Source organism: Erpetoichthys calabaricus, chromosome 15 (genome assembly GCF_900747795.2).
Source record: "Erpetoichthys calabaricus chromosome 15, fErpCal1.3, whole genome shotgun sequence".
NCBI classification, from domain to species: domain Eukaryota; kingdom Metazoa; phylum Chordata; class Cladistia; order Polypteriformes; family Polypteridae; genus Erpetoichthys; species Erpetoichthys calabaricus.
In genome coordinates, this window is record NC_041408.2 from 75,101,654 (window position 1) to 75,124,913 (window position 23,260).

General features: G+C 41.4%; 1 protein-coding gene across 1 annotated transcript in view; it reads right to left on the reverse strand.

The window, feature by feature from the left end:
* Positions 1 to 23,260, reverse strand: part of slc24a3 (solute carrier family 24 member 3) — a 420,704-nt gene that overhangs the window by 239,983 nt on the left and 157,461 nt on the right. The window lies entirely within an intron of this gene.

Here is a 23,260-nt window from a genome sequence, read left to right on the forward strand (position 1 = left end):
CTGCTGCTGGCAGTTTGTGAAAACGACTCTCCGGCTTGTAACTCCAGGCAGTGAGCACAGCCAGCGGCGGGACTCTGCCCGAGAAGCCCCCACTGACAGCACCTGACAGCCCTTCCTTAAACGAGACATGCTGCAAGTTGTGGTCTATTAATCACCTGCAGACAAGCCGCACTCCTCCGCTCCGACTAGGACAGACCCTCAGGCCTACGTTCGGAGACTGAGCTCTCCTTTTAGAGCCTGTACTGTATAATGAAGTGGTGGGAGCCAGGGACACAAAGTCTTAGTGAGCGGCACTCTTTGTAGTGCTTGATGCCGGAATCTTTCGCTTTGAACTCTCAGGCCTCAGCTACAGCTCACCCAACATGAGCTTTGGTCGGCCTTGGCAGTTTCATGGAAGATGAGAGAGATAATGGCTGATCACAGGCCTTAAAGGTTCCCCTCGTGAAATAAATCAGGTTGCACTTTTATAATCCAAAGCCAGTTAAAAGCAGAAAAACACGTTCAACTAATGCGTTATCTAAAGTCACTTTAAAAATCACAAGTGCTCACTGAAGTAGAGGAGAACCAAAACTTGCATAGCACCTTTGCACAGAGACCACCCATCCCAAGCTGGTTAACTGCTAAAATACAGGGAGATTCACATGAAAGAGGCCCCAAATATTCTGTAATAACTCTCTCTAGAATGAAGCAATCTGAATGAAACAACATACAATGTGCTCCTCAGTATATGGAGGGTTGAACAAGCTGGGATGCCCCTGCGTCGGAGCAATAAGGTAGGCGCCGGACAGCCGTCACAACGTTTAACCTCTGTTTGCATACCACCAATACCCCTTCACTCAGTCACTCGACTTCTCATCAGGATGGTGGTGTACAGCACATCTTCATGGTGCAAACCTATTGGGTCACCAATTCGTTTAAGTGATGTCAGAATCAACTCGATGATCGTGAGTTGCTTCCATCAAGATGGAGCAACATGTCACACGTCAGCAAGGAGCGCATGGCCGAAACTGAGTCCTTCTTCGGCAACAGGGTAATTTCAAACGGTTGCTGGATCTGACACCACCAGACTTCTTCCTTTGGGGTCTGCTCAAAGGAAAAGTCTACTGGAACAAGCCTCGCACTGTGGAAGATTTGAAGGAAAACATCCGACGTGAAATTGCTGCTATTCCCCCGAGATGCTTGCCGATACATTCAGGAACATGGAGTGCAGCGTCAAAATACGTCTGGTAGAAAATGGAAACCACTTCCAGCATCGCAAGTAATGCAATCGATTACACATTCGTCAAGGTGTTGAGCGTATTTGATTGGTTCAGATTGCTTCATCCTAACAGGAGTTACAACAGAATATTTGGGGCCTCTTTCGAGTGAATCTCCCTGTACTTGTGTAGGTTGATTAGTTCAGGGTCTCGCGGTGGGTCAACGTGTTTAATGTTGTGCTTTTCCAGAGTCAGCACTATGCTCAGATTTAACACTGGTGCAATACAATGGTTTCCATATTTCTGTAATGTGAGCAGTTAGATTTTATATAGCATCTTTCTCTAGTGCCTACCAACCCCCAGGTGATTTTTACTTATTTTTATTATTACTTGACAGATATATTATCCAAGGTGTTGAGGTGTGCCAAATCTGCAAATTTTTGTCTATATTTTCATTATATTTTGCTCAAGACAAAACAAGATGAACTTAAACACGGGACACTTGCATCAGTTTAACATCAAAGAATTCTGTTTTCCTGAATTGTACCAATATGAATCACAGTAACATCTGTGATCGGAATGGCCGGTCAGTTCAGAGACGCCTCAAGGTGCATTGATGATTTTATCACCCGTGAAGAGATGGACACCAGGGCTAAATTGGTTTACAGCTTGGGAAAGAAAGACATGCCGAGGCTTCAAGCTTTACCCGATTATTTTATAACCTGTGACCAGAAGGAGATGCTGTGGGACTAGAAACGGCCAAACCAGTCTACAGCTTGAGACAGAAGATTCTTAAAACATCAAAAACTTTACGGTTTGGGAAACGGATTACTCAAATAGATTAAAGAGTTTGAGCAAATTCATCCATCATATTGACAACCAGCCAATCACGGTATGTAATAATCGTGTTGGGAAACCCCCATGGAAATTTTATAGTAAATGTGCCTCGTCTGAGAAGAGAACAGAGCGACGTCAGGAGAGAACACCAGCCACGTGAGATGCTTTCATCTGATCATCAGCAAAGCATCTCATGAATAACTTCGAAGGCTAAATCACAAGCTGCCCTGGGACATTCATCTTTGAGTTTTCACAAGCTTTTTCTAAAGACTATATACCGTATATATACCCACGGATAAGTCGGGACTTGATTTTATTGTATAATTTCTGGTATTCTATGATGTCGGTTGTATAAGTCAAATGCGGAAAATTCACACTATTGGTCCAAGAAATTATGATACGCTAACGCCCACCTGAGAGAGTAACCACGGAGCACAAGGCCTTTGTTTTCTATGTATTGTGCCTACGTGATCACATGGTAATACCCGCACTGTTCCAAAGCAACATTTGCACTGTTTTGTGTTTTTTGTATCTTACACCCTCATACATCTTTATTGTAAGAACACCCCTTATCTACGATGGAGCTTTTGATTAGAAGAGAATATGAAGCTGGTTTTAAATTAAACGTCATTGAAGTAGCAAAAGAAAATGGTAACTGCGCTGCTGCAACAAAATTCAAAGCGTCTGAGAAACTGGTGTGAGACTGGAGATGGCAAGAAGATGAAAAAAAAATTAAGTGTCGCATTTTTTGAACGGGCGTATAAGGCGGGGTCTGATTTTATGATTGATTTTTCCGTTTTCGAGGCCTGAGTTATACACGAGTATATACGGTATATACAGACTTTGCTATCCACATTTTCTTTTATATTTTTCTCCACTGGTATTATTGCTCTATAATTGATACCACATTGCTTTTAACTTTCTATATTTTGTCTTCATATCTAGAGTGATTGACGTAATAAGGTCATCTTCTTTTGAGGACCTGGAGCAGTAGGAAGTACCATATGATCCGATTTGTGAGGTTTACTGAGCTGCGGATGTAGAGCTCGGTGCAATTATGAGTAGTGCATTAAAGCAACACATTCACTGGTTGGTAAATGGCCTATAGCCAGGGATGTTGAGCCTTTGTATATCTGAATATATTCTTGAGGACGAAAGGTAATATTTAGGTCTGAGATATATCTACCATTGATCACAATATTCTTAGAAATCACCTTAGTCAATGGGTGGGCCTCTCTGGAAGTGTCTTAAATTGGTTTGAGTCCTACCTGGCAGGTAGAAAATTCTTTGTTAGTTGTGGTAATTATAACTCAAAGACACATGATATTCTATACGGTGTTCCATAAGGCTCTATCCTGGGTCCGCTGCTCTTTTCGATTTACATGCTTCCATTAGGTCAGATTATCTCGGGGCACAATGTAAGATACCACAGCTATGCTGATGACACACAACTGTACTTATATCAATAGCGCCCGACGACTCCGACACTCTTGATTCACTGACACAATGTCTTACTTGTGTTTCTGAATGGATGAGTAATAATTTTCTCAAACTAAATAAGGAGAAAAAGGAAATTTTAGTGATTGGCAATAATAAATATAATGAGGTTATTAGAAATAAACTTGATGCATTAGGATTAAAAGTCAAGATGGAGGTGAAGAATTTAGGGGTAACTATTGACTCTGACCTGAATTTTAAATCACATATTACTAGGACAGAATTTTTTCACTTAAGAAATATAGCAAAAGTTAGACCTGTTATAACATTGCAAGATGCTGAGAAATTAGTTCACGCTTTTGTTTTCAGTCGGCTAGATTACTGTAACGCACTCCTCTCAGGACTACCCAAAAAAGACATCAATCAATTACAACGAGTGCAGAATGCAGTTGCTAGTATCTTAACTAGAAAAAGAAAATCTGAGCACATTTCTCCAGTTCTGATGTCACTACACTGGGTACCCGTGTCATTTAGAATGGACTTTAAAATACTGCTTATAGTTTACAAAGCCTTAAATAATCTCGCTCCATCCTATTTTTCAGAATGCCTCTCATTTTACACTCCAAATCGGAACCTTAGATCTTCAAATGAGTATTTGCTTAGAATTCCATGAGCTAAACTTAAAAGAAGTGGTGAGGCGGCCTTCTGCTGTTATGCACCTAAAATCTGGAATAGCTGACCGATAGAAATTCGCCAGACTAATACAGTGGAGCACTTTAAAAAAACTGCTAAAAACTCATTATTTTAACATGGCTTTCTCATAGCTTCATTTTAGTTTAATCCTGATGCTCTGTATATTCATTTAATTATAATTCTCATTCTTGGTGGCTCTGCAATATTAACCCCTACTTTCTCTTCTATTCTTTTTCTGGTTTTCTGCGCCACCACCACCTGATCAGGGCACCGTGATGTCCCTACATTGATGGATTAAAGGCCAGAAGTCCACATGATCATCATCATCATCATCATCATCAAGCTCTTCCATGTGCACCCTGAATACAATGAGGACTGATTGAACTCATTTATATCAGGTTAGAATGCCTAGAGGAGGCTGGGTGGTCTTGTGGCCTTGGAACCCCTGTAGATTTTATTTTTTTCTCCAACCGTCTTTGTTTTTATTTTTTCTGTCCTTCCTGGTCATCGGACCTTACTTTTATTCTATGTTAATTAGTGTTCCCTAATTCTAGTTTCTATTTTATATATTCTATTTTCTTCTTTATTTTGTCTTTTATCTCTTTGTTCATCCTGTAAAACACTTTGAGCTACATCATTTGTATGAAAATGTGCTATAGAAATAAATGTTGTTGTTGTTAAGTCAGGGGTCGGCAACCTTTCAGCGGTTCCGTGCTGAACCTATGTTTCGCGTGCCGAAAGAATTCTACCAATTTTGTTATATATAGTATCAAAATTGGTCTGATTATAATGGGAATATTTTTGAGGCCCATTATAACCGGATCTTATATTATTGGTCATTCAATATTTTAAAATACACTAGGGGGCTCTGCTCCCTGCTCACTTCACTCGCCCACCCCCGGGTTTGGTTTACCAGATATACAATTTAAAGAGATTGTTATTTTCATGGGAATTGTTTCATATGCATTATTTTCACTTTTACTCTAAAACTTTTGTAAACACAATACTTGTCCTTTATTTACGGCCCTGGGCATGGTTAAATCTTTCTCGCAGGACATATAATGCTGCTCGTGTTGTGAAGGGGAGCAGCTGAACACACGCTAAGGAGATGCTGTTTGTTCAGCTGCTGTCTTTCTGCTGCTGCTGCTGGCGAGCTGCGTGTTCTTTTTATCGTGCTGCCTGTCTATCATTTTAAAGCCTGTACAGCAGCTGTCCTTTTGACACTTTGTGTCTCTGCCGCTCGCGTTGTTTTGGGTGGGCTGAACACACACGCTAAGGAGTTGCAGTTGGATCATCTGCTGCCAAGCTGCATTTTCCGCTTGTCGCGCTTTGTGTCGATCGTTTCAATGCCTGTACAGCAGCTGTCCTTTTGCCACTTCATATCTCTACCGCTCACGTTGTGAATGGGGCGGGGTTGGAGGCTGAAGAGAAGCGGTCAGATCATCTGCTGGCTTCCTGCTGCTGGCAAGCTGCGTGTTCTGCTTGTTGCTTGTCGTTATTTTAAGAGCTGGGAGCACATGATGTCTGTCTGCCAAAAGCATTCCAACAACTGCTTGGTTAGATGTCCGTGAACTTGTTTTAAATGTTCTCTCACTACCTTGTCTCGTGGGATGTCAAATTGTCTTCCGAGAAGATCATGTCTTGTCTCCCTAGTCTCCCTCCCAGGATTTTTTTTATAATAGAGAGATAGGATCATATGTGAAAAGAATATTTTGTCAAATTTTAATTATCAACACATTTATTAAAAATTGTATTACAAATTATAAATTACAAGTTTTTTCAATACAAAATACATAGTTTGAATAAGAAAAATTGATCAAGAATTCTAATATGATTAATCATTCTTTATTATTAATCAGAGCTATTAATCAATTAATGCAAAGCAATTGTATAACTACATTCGGTGGCCTTTTGGTTCCAATTATTTGACTAAAATAAGCAGTTTGTTTCTTAAAGCCAGAAACAACCCTTTTTATAGCTTCACTTTTCTCATCAGAGTTTTTAAACGTGGACTGATCTTTAGTTTGATAACGTCTTTGTACACTTGACGTACGACACACGGCACTTTCACAGCGTAACGCACACACAGCACAATCCTTTTGTTGTTCAGAAACATATTCATTCGTCCAAGAGTCTTGAAAAGAGCAATCATCAAGTTTTTGTCTTTTATGAGTCATTTTAGAGCAGTATATTACTTAATAACAACAAAAGGTTTGCTTTAACGTACCACGGCCTGCACTGAACACATGGTTTCCATTTACATGTGAGTCGTAGGTGAGGACGCGGAGCGCAAACTCATGCGCTATGATTAAAAATTGGCAAATATGTCCTTTGAGTCAAAGTGGCTGTAATGAAAAGGTGGACTGGGATAGAAATTTGTTATGAGAAGATCTACTGGGAAGAAGATTATTATGGAGATGTCAACGGGGGATAAGGGCATTGTTATGAGAAGGTCTGCAACACCAGGTGATTGTTATGAGAAAAGGAGCTGAGTGAGGTCATCGTAATGAGAAACCCTGTACAGTAGATGTTGGGAAACTGGTGTGAAGTGGGGGACATTTTGTATTAAGAATTGTAATAAATTTGGGGCTCACCGAATGCTCAGGGCTCATTTTGTGAAGTGCTCTGCAATTGTTTCCTATGCTATGCAATAAAGTCTAAATTCTGGCTGCCTTTCTGAAGACTCTGCTCGTTTTTTACTGAAGATTTCTCCACCACAGCACTTCTCAGTGGCATAGACAGGGAGACTGGTCAGGATTGATGGCTCACCTTTCAGAATGTCAAAGACTTGATGCCAAGACAATGCTGGGACACAACGGGAGAGATGAATGACTAGCAGGCAGGGCAGACTGGCAAACAATTGAAAGTAGGAGACCCTAAAGTGACAAGAGCACTGCTGAGTATGTCTATTTGATACAGGCCTGAGTCCATGGGTGTAGTGAATGCTTGACCTCTTAAAGTGAAGTCAAGATGGCGTACTGCACAAGACTGTAAAATTTCATCAAAAATGATCTCTAGATAAGCAGGTCTGAGCGTCCTTGAATGGTCCTGCCAAAGCCCAGTCTTAAATCTAATAGAACATGTGTGGAGAGCCCTAACGATGGTCGATTATGGATGTTTCACCTCAAAATCTAATGAAACTCAAGAGGATCTGCCAGGAAGACTGGGATAAGCTGCCCAAATCTTGTAGAGACTTACCACCAGAAGATCCAAAACTGCAACTGGTGCCAAAGGGGCTTCTTATAAAATACTTAATTAGTGGTCTGAATATTTAAATGAATAAGAGAGTCCAGTGTTTGATGTTTAATAAATGTGCAAATCTTTCTGAAAATATTTTCGTCTTGACATCGCAGGTTAGTGAGTGTAGGCTGACGGGCAAAGATGTCTACTTTAAGCATTGAAAATTAAATCAACAACACTATAAAGTTTTCAGAAAGTTAAGGGGTCTGAATACTTTGTGAATCCACTGTATTGCCATGCCAAGATGTCTTTTGCGTATAGCACAACAGAATCCATACTCTTACAGTGTGAATACTGGAGTGTCAACTCATTCGGGGTTAGACAGTGAGTCAGAGATGAAGGGATGAGAGCCGAATTCCTACTTGAGCGGATGTGCAGCATTTTCGGCCATGCAGGACTTGGAGCTTGAATAAACGATAGATGGATGGACGGACTGAAGTCAGAAGCTATAATGTGGTGAGGGTTACCCACACTACCCTGTGATGTTTTTTTCATTCCAGCCCATCATTTCTATTTTTATTTTTAACATTGAGTCCTACAGACTAAGCAGCTATGGATGGTCCCGCTAACCTTCACAAGTCTTTTACTAAAATAATCAATGCACAGTGAACAACAGGAGCACATCGTGTACAAATTTAGCCAGCACACATCTTGGAGTGTGGTGGGATTATTTCTGTGCTAATGAGCACTTAATGAGAATAATTAGAGAGGCCGGAAGGAAGAAAGCATGCAGAAACTCTTCTCTTTGCACTTTTAGTGTCATTTATTACTGTCACTTATTGTCAACAGTCTTCATTAATCTCCACTACCTGACAAATGGCCGGGGAGGGAAAAAAAAAAAGAGAAAATCCCCAACTTGTTGACACGGGAACTCTATGGAGAATGTGTGCACCTTAATGGTGAGCCTATTACACCTCCGGTCACACATGCAGAACAAGACGAGCGCCTCAGCTTTGGCTTCACTCTCTGTGAAAGCTGGAAGGCAGTTGGTCCTGCTGACTTCTCTCTGCTGTGTCTTTTTGCTAACGTTTATGGACAAATTTCCACTCCTCACCTCTAACAAAATAAGATAGCAACATTACATTTTCACTGGTGTACCACAAAATTCAGGGGTCCCACCCACAATACCAAAGGCTGCGTCCCCAACCTGCCCACCCAGCCTGTGAAGTCGTAAACTATTCAAATAAATGGCTTTTTGGAGATTGTGCTGCGTCCGACCACTCTGTTGCAATTTGAAGGGAAACTGCTGTGGTGTTAACACAGAAATAATGAAATATTCTAAGACTCCAGTGTTCAGTGTGAAGGATGGGGGATGCCTATCTATATAGGGTATCCTTCAATAAGGGCGCGCACCAAAAGGCGAGCTTCAAAAAGGTGACCTCAGTTTAGCACGGCGAATAAAGGCGTTCATAGATAATTTAGATAATAATAGATAGATAATAATAGTAGATAATAATAAAATATCTACGTGGCATTGCACACAATCTACAGCTTCAAGTGTAACACAATAATGAGTAAGAGCAGAAAACAATGAAATATAGAGAGCTTTAGAAATAGTTCGTTAGAAGTTCATGCATTAATTAATTGGATGTTTTAATATTCTTGCTTTCACCTTTTTATACATTCAATCATTGCCTTTATCTAATAAATTTTCTGTAATAATTTTGTTGCGTTTGCCTTTATTCGCTCTCGCCCAATTGAGGTCGCCCTTTTGAAGCTCCCCTTTATTTACGCGCGCCTTTATTGAATAGAACCATGCCATAGAACCTCAAACAAGAACACACAAACACAGTCCTCGGTTCAAATCAAAGAGGAGTTTAGTACAAAATGCCTCGTATAAACAGTTAAACCCCGTGTTTCTTCTTCTTCTTTCTCTCGCCCTCTCTCTTCACCACACTGCCACTTCTCCAGTTGAGTGTTGCCGGTCTCTGCTCCGAGCTCTGACTCGCCTGGACAAGACAATGTGGTCCCTTTTTTTGAGAACCCGGGAATACTTCAGGTGGTCTGACGTAGCCAGTAGGAAGAAGATCCTCACCCATCATGGCTGCTCCTCCGGACTCCAACTCCCATGCCGCCCTGTGGGTGTCCAAACTGGGACAGTGCCAACTATTCAGGTGGGGGATGAACTGCTCCCTGCAGTGCTCTCCTGCCAGTACTTGTACTTTTCAGGTATCCCACCCAGGATGGGAATCATAAAGGTGCCCCCTGACCAGGTATTGCCTCCATTTAGTCCATCCTTTCATTATGGCAGCCTGGCCAGGTAAGGACTCCACCTCCATCCTGGGTGGGACACCCATCCGTCCTCTGGGGTATCTACATCAGATACTGCAAAACATTCTTTCCACTTTGGCACCTCTCAACTAATAAGCTCGTGGTCAGTGTGTGAAATACCCCATGCTAGTCAGGGGAGACCACTGGCTGAAAACTGGAATCTTACTCTGGGACTACAGAAGATACAATAAATTAGATACAGAGAATGCTATACATTAAGATATTAATATACATACAAATTGTAATATACGTGGATGTGCAGTCTGCAAACAAAAAACACATCAGCTATATGTGGAAAAGCTGCTTTTTGTGAAGTAAATGCTGTCATTCAACAGTCTGGAGTCACTTAGAAATGTTCATGTTTTTGATGGAAATTGACACCTTTTATTGTATAACATCAAAATATTATTACATTGATTTAATAATAGCCAAGGTATTACTAGAGATTATAATGACTATTACTGCTTGAAATACAGCAGAAGAGTTTTAATTTATTATTCACATATGGCTGCAAAGCCCCATTCTCAGCAGTCCTAATGCTATTACAACTGCTATCCTTGTTCATAGCCTGGTCACTTCTCATCTGGATTATTGCAATTCCCTTTTCTTTGGTCTTTCTCGCAAATCTCGTTAGAAGCTTCAACTGGTCCAGAATTCAGCTGCCCGCATCATTACTAGAACCCCCTCCATTCACCATATCACTCCCGTCTTGCAGCAGCTTCACTGACTTCCAGTTAAGTTCTGCATTCAGTTCAAAATTCTTCTGTTAACTTTTAAGATTCTCCACAACCTCGTCCCTCCATATCTGCCTGACCTCCTCCATGTTGCCATTCCCTCCCGTACCCTTAGATCCTCTTCCTCCATCCACTTGACTGTCCCTTTTGTCCGTCTTACCACCAGTTTCGTCCGTCTTACCAGATGTTGAATGCTCTGCTCCCCAGCTCTGGAACTCACTACCATCTGAGCTTAGAAATATTGATCATTTTCACTTTTCAAATCTAAACTTAAAGACTGCTTTTTCAATTTGATTACAATTGCTCCATCTGATTTTACTTTTTTGTATTTTTCGTTTTGTTTATAATGTGTTTTATCTAATGTTCAGTGGCCTTGTGTGTTTAAAAAGGCACCTATGAATAAATAAAATATATTATTATTATTAATGGTCAACTCCCTGTGATCCTCCTTTATGAGCCATGTTTACATACTAATTGGTTATTAGAGAAACCTTTGTAATTGCATTAGCAGCACTGAAACCTGTTTTTCTGTGTTGTGGTGTGAAATTTTGCATACAAGTTGATAAATGTTTTGGAGGTCTTTATGTGTAACTTAGACAAAGCCATGTAATATTAGTGTTTCATTAGTGAGAAGCCTTCATGTTTAAACACCCATAACGTAGGACTAAGTCAGCATAGTGAATTCTATGACAGGGTTGGGGGAACTGCCTAAAACCAGTCTGGCCAGCAATTCTCTGCAGGACTCTCTCAATCAACCCCGACGGGAAAGCCAGACTACCCAGCTGGCAAGCTTCACCTTAACAAATGGTATTGGGGGGAGGCGTGAAACCCACTGTGTCACACCAGAAATTTATTGGTCTAAAGTTGCCTGTTTGGTTTTAAATCAGAAGCCATTAAGTACCATGACGGCTTATCGGCTGTAGGGTATGGATTGAGAGTCTAAATTTGCTTGCTTTACCTCGCTCTCTCTCTCTTACCAAACTGATGAAAGACCATCTCACACACCATGAACTGAAAAGGACAACACAATGAAGAGCACAGCTCAGCAGCCATATTGAGACAGGCATGCGGCCTGCTCTGGAGAAAGCTGACCATCAATGATGCCTTAACCAGAGACATTTTAAGTAACTAACAAGTCTGTGTGCCGCCTTGAACCACACAGCAGCATTTATCAGGTTGTATGGCTGCCAATATTCACATGTACTTTGCTTATTTTTATTATTTATGAATATTATCAATAATACATTATTTGAAGTGTAACTTAACTCCTGCTTATCTTTTACTAAACCTAATTGCCTGAGGTTATAAATGTAGAATGGAAGGTGGGGAGAAGCCATATGGTACAATACCTTATAAGTCTGGGAGATTTGAGGCGTTCTGACAAAGGCTACATATTAATAATACAAAAGGGGAAAGTAGAGCAACAGAGAACTCTACCAAGACAAAACATTCTGTTCATTTGGGTTGCAAGTTACTGGCCTTCCTAAAGTTTAGTTCTGGGTTTGGAAATTACCAAAATAAAACAACAGTCTTAAGGAAACATGCCAGTCTATTAGATTTTGCAGAATGAAGTTTATTCTATGTAACAGACTGTCAAATAAACTGAAGACCTCATACAAAGGTGTCTGCTACTGCCTTGAGAAAAGAAGGAAAACTGAATAGGTGAAGGAGGAGAAGAAGGGCCAGGCAGAAGATCAGAGCCTGTAGTTTGTAGGTCCTCAGTTAGCCCTTCACTAAACGTACACCCACCAAGCACCAGTGTCGTCCACAACAGAGAAAAGGCCATGCCAGGATTCTGAACGTAACACACTTTTCCAGTCATTTTCTGTCCAATGTCTCTGCTCTTTCGTCCATTTTAACCTTTTCTTTTTACTGTCCAGTTTCACATATGGTTTTTACTTTGAAACTCTTTCTCTAAGGTCAGCGTCCCAAATATTCCTCTGCAACCTTTAAGAAGTATCTGGATGAGATTTTTGGACAGCTTAGCTTTTAGTTAAAGAAATGAGCTTGATAGGCTGAATGGTCTCTTCTCGTTTGTCATATTTCTTGTGTAGTTTTTAGGTCATACAAGTGGCAACCAAGCTGGTGCAAATGGCTATCTGTCACTATAAGTCTAGTCAGGAAGTGAAGGGGAGAGATGAATGAATGGCAGGCAGGGTACACTGGCAAACTATTGAGAGAAAGAGACCCTAAAGTGACAAGAGCACTACTGAGTATGTGTCCATTTGATCCAGGCCCGAGTCCATGGGTGTAGTGAACGCTTGGCACCACCAGAGAGCAGCCTCTTAAAGTGAAGTCAAGATGGCGTACAGCATGTGACTGGAGAATCTCACCAAAAGTGACCCCCAGATAAGCAGGTAAGAGTGGATGGAGTGCTTTGATGTATTTTATGGTGGTGTCCCAATTTTGGGGTTAGGATGACCTCTACGACATTTTCACTGTCAAAATATCCTTTATACTTTAAATCATAATGTACTTCTTGTTTGAACAATACAAAAACAAAAAAATTGTAAATGATTTGCAGATGTCAAAGTCCTGCCAGATGAGCTCTCTAAGCCACTTACAGTCAGAGCCCAGCTGGAAGTCATGTGGAGGCCATGTGTCAGATGGAGCCAAAAGGTGTCCTTCTTTGTCACTGCGATTCCTTCATGAAGAAATTTCAGAGGTAACATTATATAACCCTCGTCCCTCATGACCATTTTGTGGAATGAAGAATTTTTAACAAACATTCACAGCTGATGACAAAATATTTGAAGCAAGTGGGTCAGAGATGCTGGGGTCATGCCTTCAGTTTTACTTATTTGCACAAACTATTGAACAAACTCCAGAACATACCGCTGAGCACAACTTATACTAGCTGGGCCACTTCTATAACGGAGAAAATGAGTAGATAGTGTATTTTCGTGGTACAGCATCTCCTGATTAGAGCAGCCATAGTAAACAGCCCAAGGTGCTTCTAGGTACCATACGCCTGATTTGTTTCTCTTACTATATAATGTGAGTGACAGGACTGAGGTCTCACTGTGAGTCAGTGGTGAAGAATAAATGGAGACACATTAGGAAACCTCTTTTACTACAGTGCTTTTCCAAAGCAAGCTTTACCCCAAGGCACTTTACAGATACGCTAAAAACATTTCCATAAATCTGCAATATGAAGGCCGGCATTAATGAGCAGGTGCACCAGATGAAGAGGCCGCTGGCCATATAGTGCCTTTCCATTTAAAATACGAGGGGGAGTCAAGCTAAAGTTAGAAAATGGAATTTATCAGAAAATGGAACGAACCTTCACAAAATTGCTCATGTCATTCCTCAATGTCGTCTCCACCCTTCTCAGTGCACTTGCGCCACCTGCCTGGAAGTGCCGGGATTCCAGCAGAATAAAAGGTGTTGTCTCATCCTCGCAAGCCACTCGTGCACCGCTTTCTGCACGTCTTCATCTGTCTTGAAGCGACGACCACCCAGATGTGTTTTTTTTTTTTTTGCAGTCCAAAAAGGTGGAAATCACACAGTGCCATATCTGGCGAATAAGGAGGATGTGGCAAAACCTCAAACTTCAGTTTCTCCAGACAAGCTTTGGTGTTCTTAGCAGTGTGTGGGTAGGTGGGAAGTCATTGTCTTGTCCTGGAGGCAGCAGTCACATTGGTGTCCAGCAAGTCACAGTAACTTGCACTGGTGACTGTTATACTCCTCAGCATGTAGTGTTTGGGTGCACGCGTCATCACAAGGACAAGACAACACCTTTTATTCTGCTGGAATCCTGGCAGGTGGTGCAACTGCATTGAGAAGGGTGGAGACGACATTGAGGAATGACATGAGCAGTTTTGTGAAGGTTCATTCCATTTTCTGATAAATCCCATTTTCAAACTTTAGCTCGACTCCCCCTCGTACAACCCTAGACCATGTGTCCAGATTGGAAGCCCTAGCTTATTTGGGGGTTACACAATGTGTTAGTGACTGGGATTGAATGGACATCTTTATGATTTATACAGTAGTTCATCACTTGAACCATTAGCTACAGTATTTATTGCAACCTCCCTGTTTTGTTATTACAGTCACCTGCCAAAAGAACCAGCATGGCTTTACTTTGTTTTTGATATTTATTTCTTCCGTTTTTGAATTTATACCCTGTGAGTGTCAGTGGTCTTGTGCTTGTAAGTGGACACTGCTCGACTGATGCGGTTTCCTGCCTTGTGCCCAGGGCTGCCAGGATAGGCTCAGGCCCCCCGCAGCACTGGGATGGGTTAGCAGGTTGGAGAACATACACTGGCATACGCATAGGTGCCTCTAGACCCAAAATGAGTCCTTATCAGATCTACACAAAGCCAACCTATGAAATATACATTCTTTTTTTAAAACAAAAATAAATATTTTCTGAATTTTTAAGCTAAAGGAACATAAAAAAACTGGTGTGTCACATCGCATGATGTTATAAGTGACTCAGACACTCAGTAGTGGGCACTAACAGAGTGCAGGACTGAAAGAAAGTTGTCTGTGAGCCCTTCACAGTCTGGACAGGGCAAGATGAGTGTCTGGGAGTGGGCTGGGCGGGGCTAGCTGCTTGAGTGGCAGCAGTTCACATCCATTAAATCAGGAGGGTTTGAGAAAGAGGGTGGAGACTTTCTTTGGAAACGAATAAATTAGAACCCCCAGATAGGTGTGGCAGTGTTGCTGTTTTTTGTCATTCAATAAACAAGCTAGTCTGTTGGGATTGATCTTGTGGCATTGCCACCAAAAAGACTTCAACTTCCTAGCATTCACAGGGGCCAATGGAGATTGGCCTATGCTTTAATAGAATGGAATGGTCCAGGTGAAGATGCAAATAGTCAGTGACAGATAATGTTTCAGTCAGACGCTATCATTCAAACGTTTGAGGTCACCCAGACAGCAGAGGTGGCCTGAGAGGTGTGCAGGGCCTAGGGCCTGACCAACCCCACGCAGGGCCGGTTACATCAAACGATGTTACCAGTATGTGGACTGTATAAACTTGTGTGCGAATTTAATAAAAATAATGTCAACATACACCGGATTTTCTCATTACAGTATTCAGCTAAATTTTTGCAAGATAATATGCAGTCTTCATCAAAATATAACTGGAGAATATAACTTGACACGTGGACCTCAAAAGCGGGGGCCTCTTAGGCACGTGGCCTGGGGCGGTCACCCCACTTGCCACCCCCAAATGCTGCTCTTGCCAGACAGTTTCATGTTTTTATAGAAAGTGACACCTTTTATTATCAAGATACCATTAAATTCATTTAAAAATGAATTACAAATGTGTGTATCTCTATATATAATCTTCATTTGGATCTTGATCTTTGTTTGTCCGTGAATGAATTAGAAGAAGAAGCACTAGATGGCAGTAGAGAGACAGCTAAAACATAGGCATTGCATTAAGAATCTCTTCCAGGCTTATACTACTGAAGACTGTAGTACTCCAGTCACACCTCAAAACACAGACATTCAAACTAAACAAATTGTTGTGCTTTAAATTAACTAATCTTTATATATAATCTTCATTTGGATCTTGATCTTTGTTTGTCCACGAATTCCACACATGCGTAGACCACCTTCCAGTTTAGTACGTTGTTGTTACTCACGGATGTCAACAATGTACTGGAATAACGAAAGGGGTGGTGGACAGTGTTACGCTGGTTAGCTCCTGAGGCCTGGTTAGAGAATGAGATTGCCGAAGATAAAAGGTACGTGCCTACGTATCACATGAATGAAAGAAAGACAGTGGGTAAAATGAATGACAACGTAACAGCACGTTCCGGAAATTACTATTATTGAGGCCAGTGATCTACTCAGGGGGCTTGTATGCAGAAACCTCTATACGTGAGTACTCAAACTTTAAAACGAATTCTATAATAAACCCGAAGCCAGTGCAATTCCTACAAGATGAGAGTGATAGGCGCCCTCTGACTAGATCAAGTCTACCAGCTGTATTTTGGACTAACCATAGCTGAGAAAAGAAGGATTTATTCAGACCAGTATACGGGACATTTACAGCAGTCAAGACACAAGGAGATAAAAGCTCGTATAAGCATTGCCAATTCTGGTCTTGAGACCTCAATTTAGGAAGGTGTCTTAAATGAAAGAAACAAGAGTGGCTAACAGACTTTACATGAGAATCTCGGCCTAAAGGCTGACCGAAAATAACCCCCACATTACGTAAATTCGATTTGGCAACTGGAGAGGCCGAGGTCATCTGAAGAGTAATCTCAGCATGAAGACTGGGGGGAGCAACAATTAGAACTTCAGCCTTTCCTGAGTTCAACTACAAGTAGTTATGACAAAGCCAATTATTAATCTGTAACAAGCAGTCAACCAAAATGGACAGTTGTTCAATTTGATTGGGTTTAAATGAGATATAAAGCTGTACATCATCTGCATAAAGGTGATAGGAGATGCACTTAAAAGAATTTATAATCTGAGACAAAGGAAGGATGTATAAGGAAAACTGTACCAGTCTGAGAACCGAACCCTGGGGCATTCCACAAGTCAGAACCAACGCTATTGTACACCAGCATATCATCACTAAGTGTGTTGTGTGGACCACCAGGGGGCGTACCAGTCACCCTACCCGACACAGACAGATGTGAGACACAAGTTCTGTTCAGCACACACCTTTATTTTAAATGGGGCAGCACTTTCCCTTCACTCCCCACTACAGAGCACAGTACATAAGCATTGTCACAGTCCTTCTCTCTCTGTCTGCTGCCTCTACTCCTCTCCCAGCAAGCTTGGTCTTCCTCCTCCTGACTCTGGCTCCTCGAGTGGAGTGAGGCGGCCCTTTTATAGGGCACCCGGAAGTGTTCCAGATGCTCCCAGATCTTCTTCTGGCAGCACTTACGGGTGCGGTGGAAGTGCTGTAACCCAGGGCTCAGAAACTGTCCAGGCAGCCCCAGCAGGGTTGAGCTTCTAAACTCCAAACCCATAGCCCTGCTGTAAGCCAGGGGGGTTACCCGCTTGTGTCCTGGTGGAGATATTGCCCCGAATTTGCCCTCAAACCCAGTCCTTCCATAACAGGGGTGTCCCAGACGTCCACTGCAGTTGATAGAGGTAAAGTATGAATAAACAGAATGAAATGCCATGCCATGTCACTGTTCAGCATATGGTAGAAAGCGAATGAATGAGGACGGCATTACTAGCTTTTACTGTTTCTTTATGGTAGGCTTTTATTCAGGCCAGTTAGTTTAGGACTTGATGCCAATACAGCATCATGATTTTTACCAACTTTAAATCAATGTTGAATTGAATCAACTTTGAATTGTCTTTATAGCTTTATTAAATACTGCCACTGGTGCCATCTTCTGTAATAATATATTATTAATAATAATTATAAGCAATAAATTGTCAACTGAAATGCAGTGACATGCGTTAGCCCCAGGCCCACCTAATGTAAATGCTTTCCATGGTCCATGGATTGAATTTTTAACAAGCCATCTGTTGTATAAAGGAGTCAAAGACATGATGAAAATGGTGTGAGGCCTCCTAAAAGACCCCTAAAAGCAGGTCAGGACCATTACTGATCAGCCCAGAAGTGGCTCACCCATTCCAGCTTACTCCAACAACTAACAGCACACTTTGGCCTGACTAGGTATCCAAAAATGGAGAAACTGGTACATAAAGTCCAAAATATACAAGAGGGAGAAATGGTGAAAAGCCTCGTTTTTGGAAGAAAAAAAGACTTTATTAACAATAAATTGCTCAAAAAATTATCAAAGGAACAAAAAAGATGTGTCTAAAAAGGCAATCTGAGGCAAACAAGTCCCAATATGCAAATCCAAAGACAATCCAAGAAAACAAATTCAGAAACCTGCAAGAGCAAATCATAAATTCATCCACATTACTAACCGAGAATGGTAAACCGGATATGGGCCGTGGCCGCAAAAGACGTACTGCGCAGGCGCCCCACAAATCCCATCCCTACAAGCAAGCCCCCCCCGCAAGCAACGGGAACCGGATGGAATGCAACGTAAAATAAGAAATGAGGCATCGCGCACACAAAAAAGGAGTCAGACCACAGAAAAAAGGAGTCCGACGCCGTTGCACACGAAACGGGACACACAAAGAGGAGGATTCAACAAGCCCCTAGCACACAAAAAAAAAGAAGCCGCGAGCACCACTCAAAGCCCATTGGACACGAAACGGGACAGACTACGGCCATAGCACACGAAACGTACACAAAAACGACGATTCAGACCCTCGACCACAGTAACATAAATAACAAATGACACACAAAGCCCCATTTCTAAATGAACCGTCCGTATTAAACATACGTCATCTCAACACGTTCACACTATGCAGCATAGGTGGATCTCATTACAATAAGGCACTATTAACCGTTCAACCGCAGAAAAGGCTCCATATTAACAGTGAGTGCGATCCTCCTTATTACTTATCCATATTTATCACGCTCAAGAACAAACAAGTCATAAATTCACGATCACGGGTACAAAACGATACGGCTCGGATAACGAGACCAAACACAATTCACACTATGCAGCATAGGTGGATCTCATTACAATGAGGCACTATTAACCGTTCAACCGCAGAAAAGGCTCCATATTAACAGTGAGTGGGATCCTCCTTATTACTTATCCATATTTCTAACGCTGAAGAACAAACAATTCATGAATTCACGATCACGGGTACAAAACGATACGGCTCGAGTAATGGGACCAAACACACGAACCCGCATGAAAAAAAACAATACATGTTGGCTCCAACGCGCTTCTGAAACTCTGGAAGAAAAAATGTCTCGGCTCCAAAAACGCAAAGCTCAACTAACACAGTTACAGAAACGAACCCAAATGGACAGACACACTGAACGTGGACGCATGCAGCGCACGTCTCACAGTACTGCATCGAAACAGGCACGGGTTCAAAACGAAACACCTCCCGTCTCAGACATACAGAAACGGCAGCGAAGGGACAAAATAAATAAATGCAGACGTCTACACCGCGCATCTGGACTGCTGGAAAACAAGCACGCAAGGCTCCAAAAAGAGAAAGCTCAACTGACCGACATACAAAAACGGGCAAGGCTCAATACAAACAATGCACGCAGTAGACTACAACGGGCTTCTCACACAGCACAGGCAAATCGATTACACCTCCAAAACAACACGTCCCAAATAATGGACATACAACGACGCGACTCTCAAACGGCACAAGCAAAAGATACACGTCACAGACATCAACAACAGACACCTGCTAAACGCTTGCGCCAGTTAGCTGACAACGCGTTCAATAATGAGTCCACTATTCAGGAAAATTCATTGGGATTAATGAATGTCATTTGCAATCATTGTCATTCACTTAACTTCCCTGAAGAAACAACTGGCAATACAAGTAATGAATTTACACGTTGTTATCAAAAGGGTCAAATTAGACTGCCTCCTTTACATTCATATCCTGAATATCTACAGAAGCTTCTAACTAACGATGTACCTGAAAGTGAAATCTTTATGAACTGCATTACATCCTACAAATCGCTATCCACTATGAACATTAACAGTGGCACTGCACATGACATCCGTCTTGCAAAACTGTTAATTATTGATGAATGTACAATGGCATCCACTTACTTACTCAACACCATTCATAAACTTCTACAAACGTTTATGAATAATAATCTTCCCTTTGGAGGAAAGGTACTTTTATTAGGAGGAGATTTTAGACAGTGCTTAGCTATTGTTCCACATTCCATGCGCTCAGCTATTGTTCAGTGCACCTTAACATACGCAGACAATTGGCATTGCTTTCAAAAGATACAGTTAGTACAAAACATGCGATGTCCAGATCCAGATCATAACAATTGGTTATTACAACTGGGAGATGGTACACTCACCAATACAGATAGACTTCACCCAGATATTATTACAATTCCTCAAGCCTTTATCTGCGACGACTTAGTTACAGACAGATTTGGAACAGCAATCTCATTAGACCAAATGCCCTTTTTAACACAACGCACTATATTATGTCCAAAAAATATTAATGTGGAAAACATAAATACCCAAGTCATTGCATTACTTCCTGGAGAGACACAACTCTTTCTAAGCTCTGACAAACTTGACTCTGATCACGACAATAACCATCTTCATTGACCTTACAAGTTCTGACCTGAAATTACCTTTTACACTTAAATGGCGTGTACAAAGAAATTTTCCAATAAACCTTTACACTGTGCCACACACTTTATTGTTTGCTTTCTATTTGCATCATCTACACCTTCACACTATTCTATATCTCATTCATACATCACGCTCTTTGTCATTCCCAACACCAGGGGTTGGCGAGCGAAGCGAGCAGGGGGCAGAGCCCCCTAGTACTTACAGAATGCAAACTCAATGAACTGCTGCTGAATCGCTTCCTCTTGGCCACTGATCAAGCCAGAGGGACGGCCCAGCAGTAATGATGTCAGGGTGGCCCCGCCCCCAAAGTGCACAGAACAACGTGCTATTAACAAATACATAACATAAAAACGTGAAAAATAATACGTCATAATTAACAAAAACTACAATGAAACAGTGAGTCAAAACAAGCCAGAGAAGGATCCCTGGCTATATTGCCATCCAAACTGATTGTGATCCATCTGTTACCACAACTGAAAGGGACGACTTGTCCAAATTTAAACTACATTGCAGTGGCCACTCTAATACTTTAATGATGCCTTTTTTTCCAGTTGACTTTTTCCACAACTTTGAACTTCGTATTTGCTACCCTACCATTATTTCAGTTCCATAAACAAATCCCCTTGTAGAAGATAAAAGGAGTTACAAACATGATGAAAATGGTGTGAAGCCTCCTAAAAGACCCATAAAAGGTTTTTCCCCATACTTAATAATAAAGCTGTCAGCAGACCATGAAAAACAGGAACCTCTGACAGTGGTAATAAAGGTTCACCAGCACTCAAATCACAAGGCCACCTCCCTAACTGGGGTAAAGGGGACCTCATATGAAAGTGAGGGCATCCCTTAAAATCCAGCTGGACTTTCCTGCAGGAGGAAGACCACCCGAGGCAGGACCATCTGTCTCTATCCCACTTCTGCCACCAAACTGTGGAGGTAATTCTCCTTTCTTAAAGAGCTAAAGTCAACATGTTGATCAATATATTAGCTTTACTAGAGAAGAGCAGTAAAACCATGACCGGTGACAGCTATTCTAATCAGTTAATCATAGACTTGTTCTTGTGACTAGTTGATTACCCAGTGGCTTCGCTCACTGAGTGCAAGGGAAAAAAATAAAATGTAGTCTATAAGTTATTAAACAGTAAAAAATTAACATTTTAAGAAGTAAAGATACATTGAGCACTACTGGAGTGGTTTCGGATAAGCTACATTTTAAAGGCGCTATAACACAACAGGTCAGTATTACTAACAGCAGCTAAAATGTATTTGGATCATCTCTCGGTAGTAGATCCATTTTGAAAGGCGCTACACGACCGCTGTGGTATAGAAATTACATTTTCTATGTGATCATCCAAATTTCTGTCTGACAACCTTGCACTATGTGCCTGTGATTTAAGAGAAAAATAATTCTGATACTGCAGTGGGTTGGCACCCTGCCCGGGATTCATTCCTGCCTTGTGCCCTGTGTTGGCTGGGATTGGCTCCAGCAGACCCCCTTGACCCTGTGTTCGGATTCAACGGGTTGGAAAATGGATGGATGGATGGATAATTCTGATAAATGTGGACGCTGCCCTTCCGTGCTTAACGGGCAGAAGGTCCAAACAATTCCCAAGTCCAACACTTTACATGAAGAGGTCTGTACATCTTATTAGATGTAAACTCTCCATCTTCTTAAAATAATTGATCACAACAGCAACCTTGAATGTTGCGGGGTTTTAGTGACCCGAACTCACCTTAAGGGACAAACAGAGTCCTGCTTCGATGGCACCGATTACACTCATTCGCAAAGATTTCCACTCTCCCAGGAGCCAATGGGGCACTTGAAGTTTCACAAACATTGCGAGAAGAGAGGACGCTGCCCGACCCGTTGTTTATAGCTCGGCGCAGTTAAAAAGTAGAAAGACGCAAAGCTGTTTTCCTCATCTCTTCTACTATCAAGTACCAGCCAACTAAAAAAAAGTTACAATGTGGCAGTTTCCGCGACAGTCACGTGGACGAATAAATAAAACTTCTTGGCGTGTTTGTGTTTACTTCTTTTTAATATCAGTAAAATAACTCTCACACAAATAATAACAATTCGTAAAGACGATATAAAAATGTCGTCCACAAACGAAGTGGTTAGTTCCTGTATTATAATATGTTCTGTGGTCACAGGTAATTTCCATATCGCGTGGTCATACGTAATTTCCATTTTATACATAATTTCCATATCACGTGGTCATACATAATTTCCGTTTCAAACACGAAAAGAATTTTATATATATAGATTAGGCAGTATAAGCAAAACAATTTTAAAAAATCCTCAAAATTCCCTGCAGCCCAGAAATTACTCATTTCTCTAAAATCTTCAAACAAATTAAGGAGCTTAATTGTTTATACAATAGCCATGACTTGACCTAATGTTCGATTAACAGATTAATTCTAATCTATTCTTAGCAGCAAATTTCCAGGTAAATTCTTGCCTTTATCAATCCCATAAAGCATAACAAACCTTTTATAGCTTATCTTGACATGACTTTAGCCAATTTAATTAAATGCAACTGGGCCTATAAGTTTTGCACTATAGAAAAAAAAATCATCTTTCTTTCCACAGTATATCTTTGTTGTCACACATTGCACCAGAGGTACACACTCCTGGCTCATCACAGGTATGCAATACCCCATTGGGGCGAGAGGGGACGCTGTCGCTAACAGACTCATCTTTTTTCTCCTC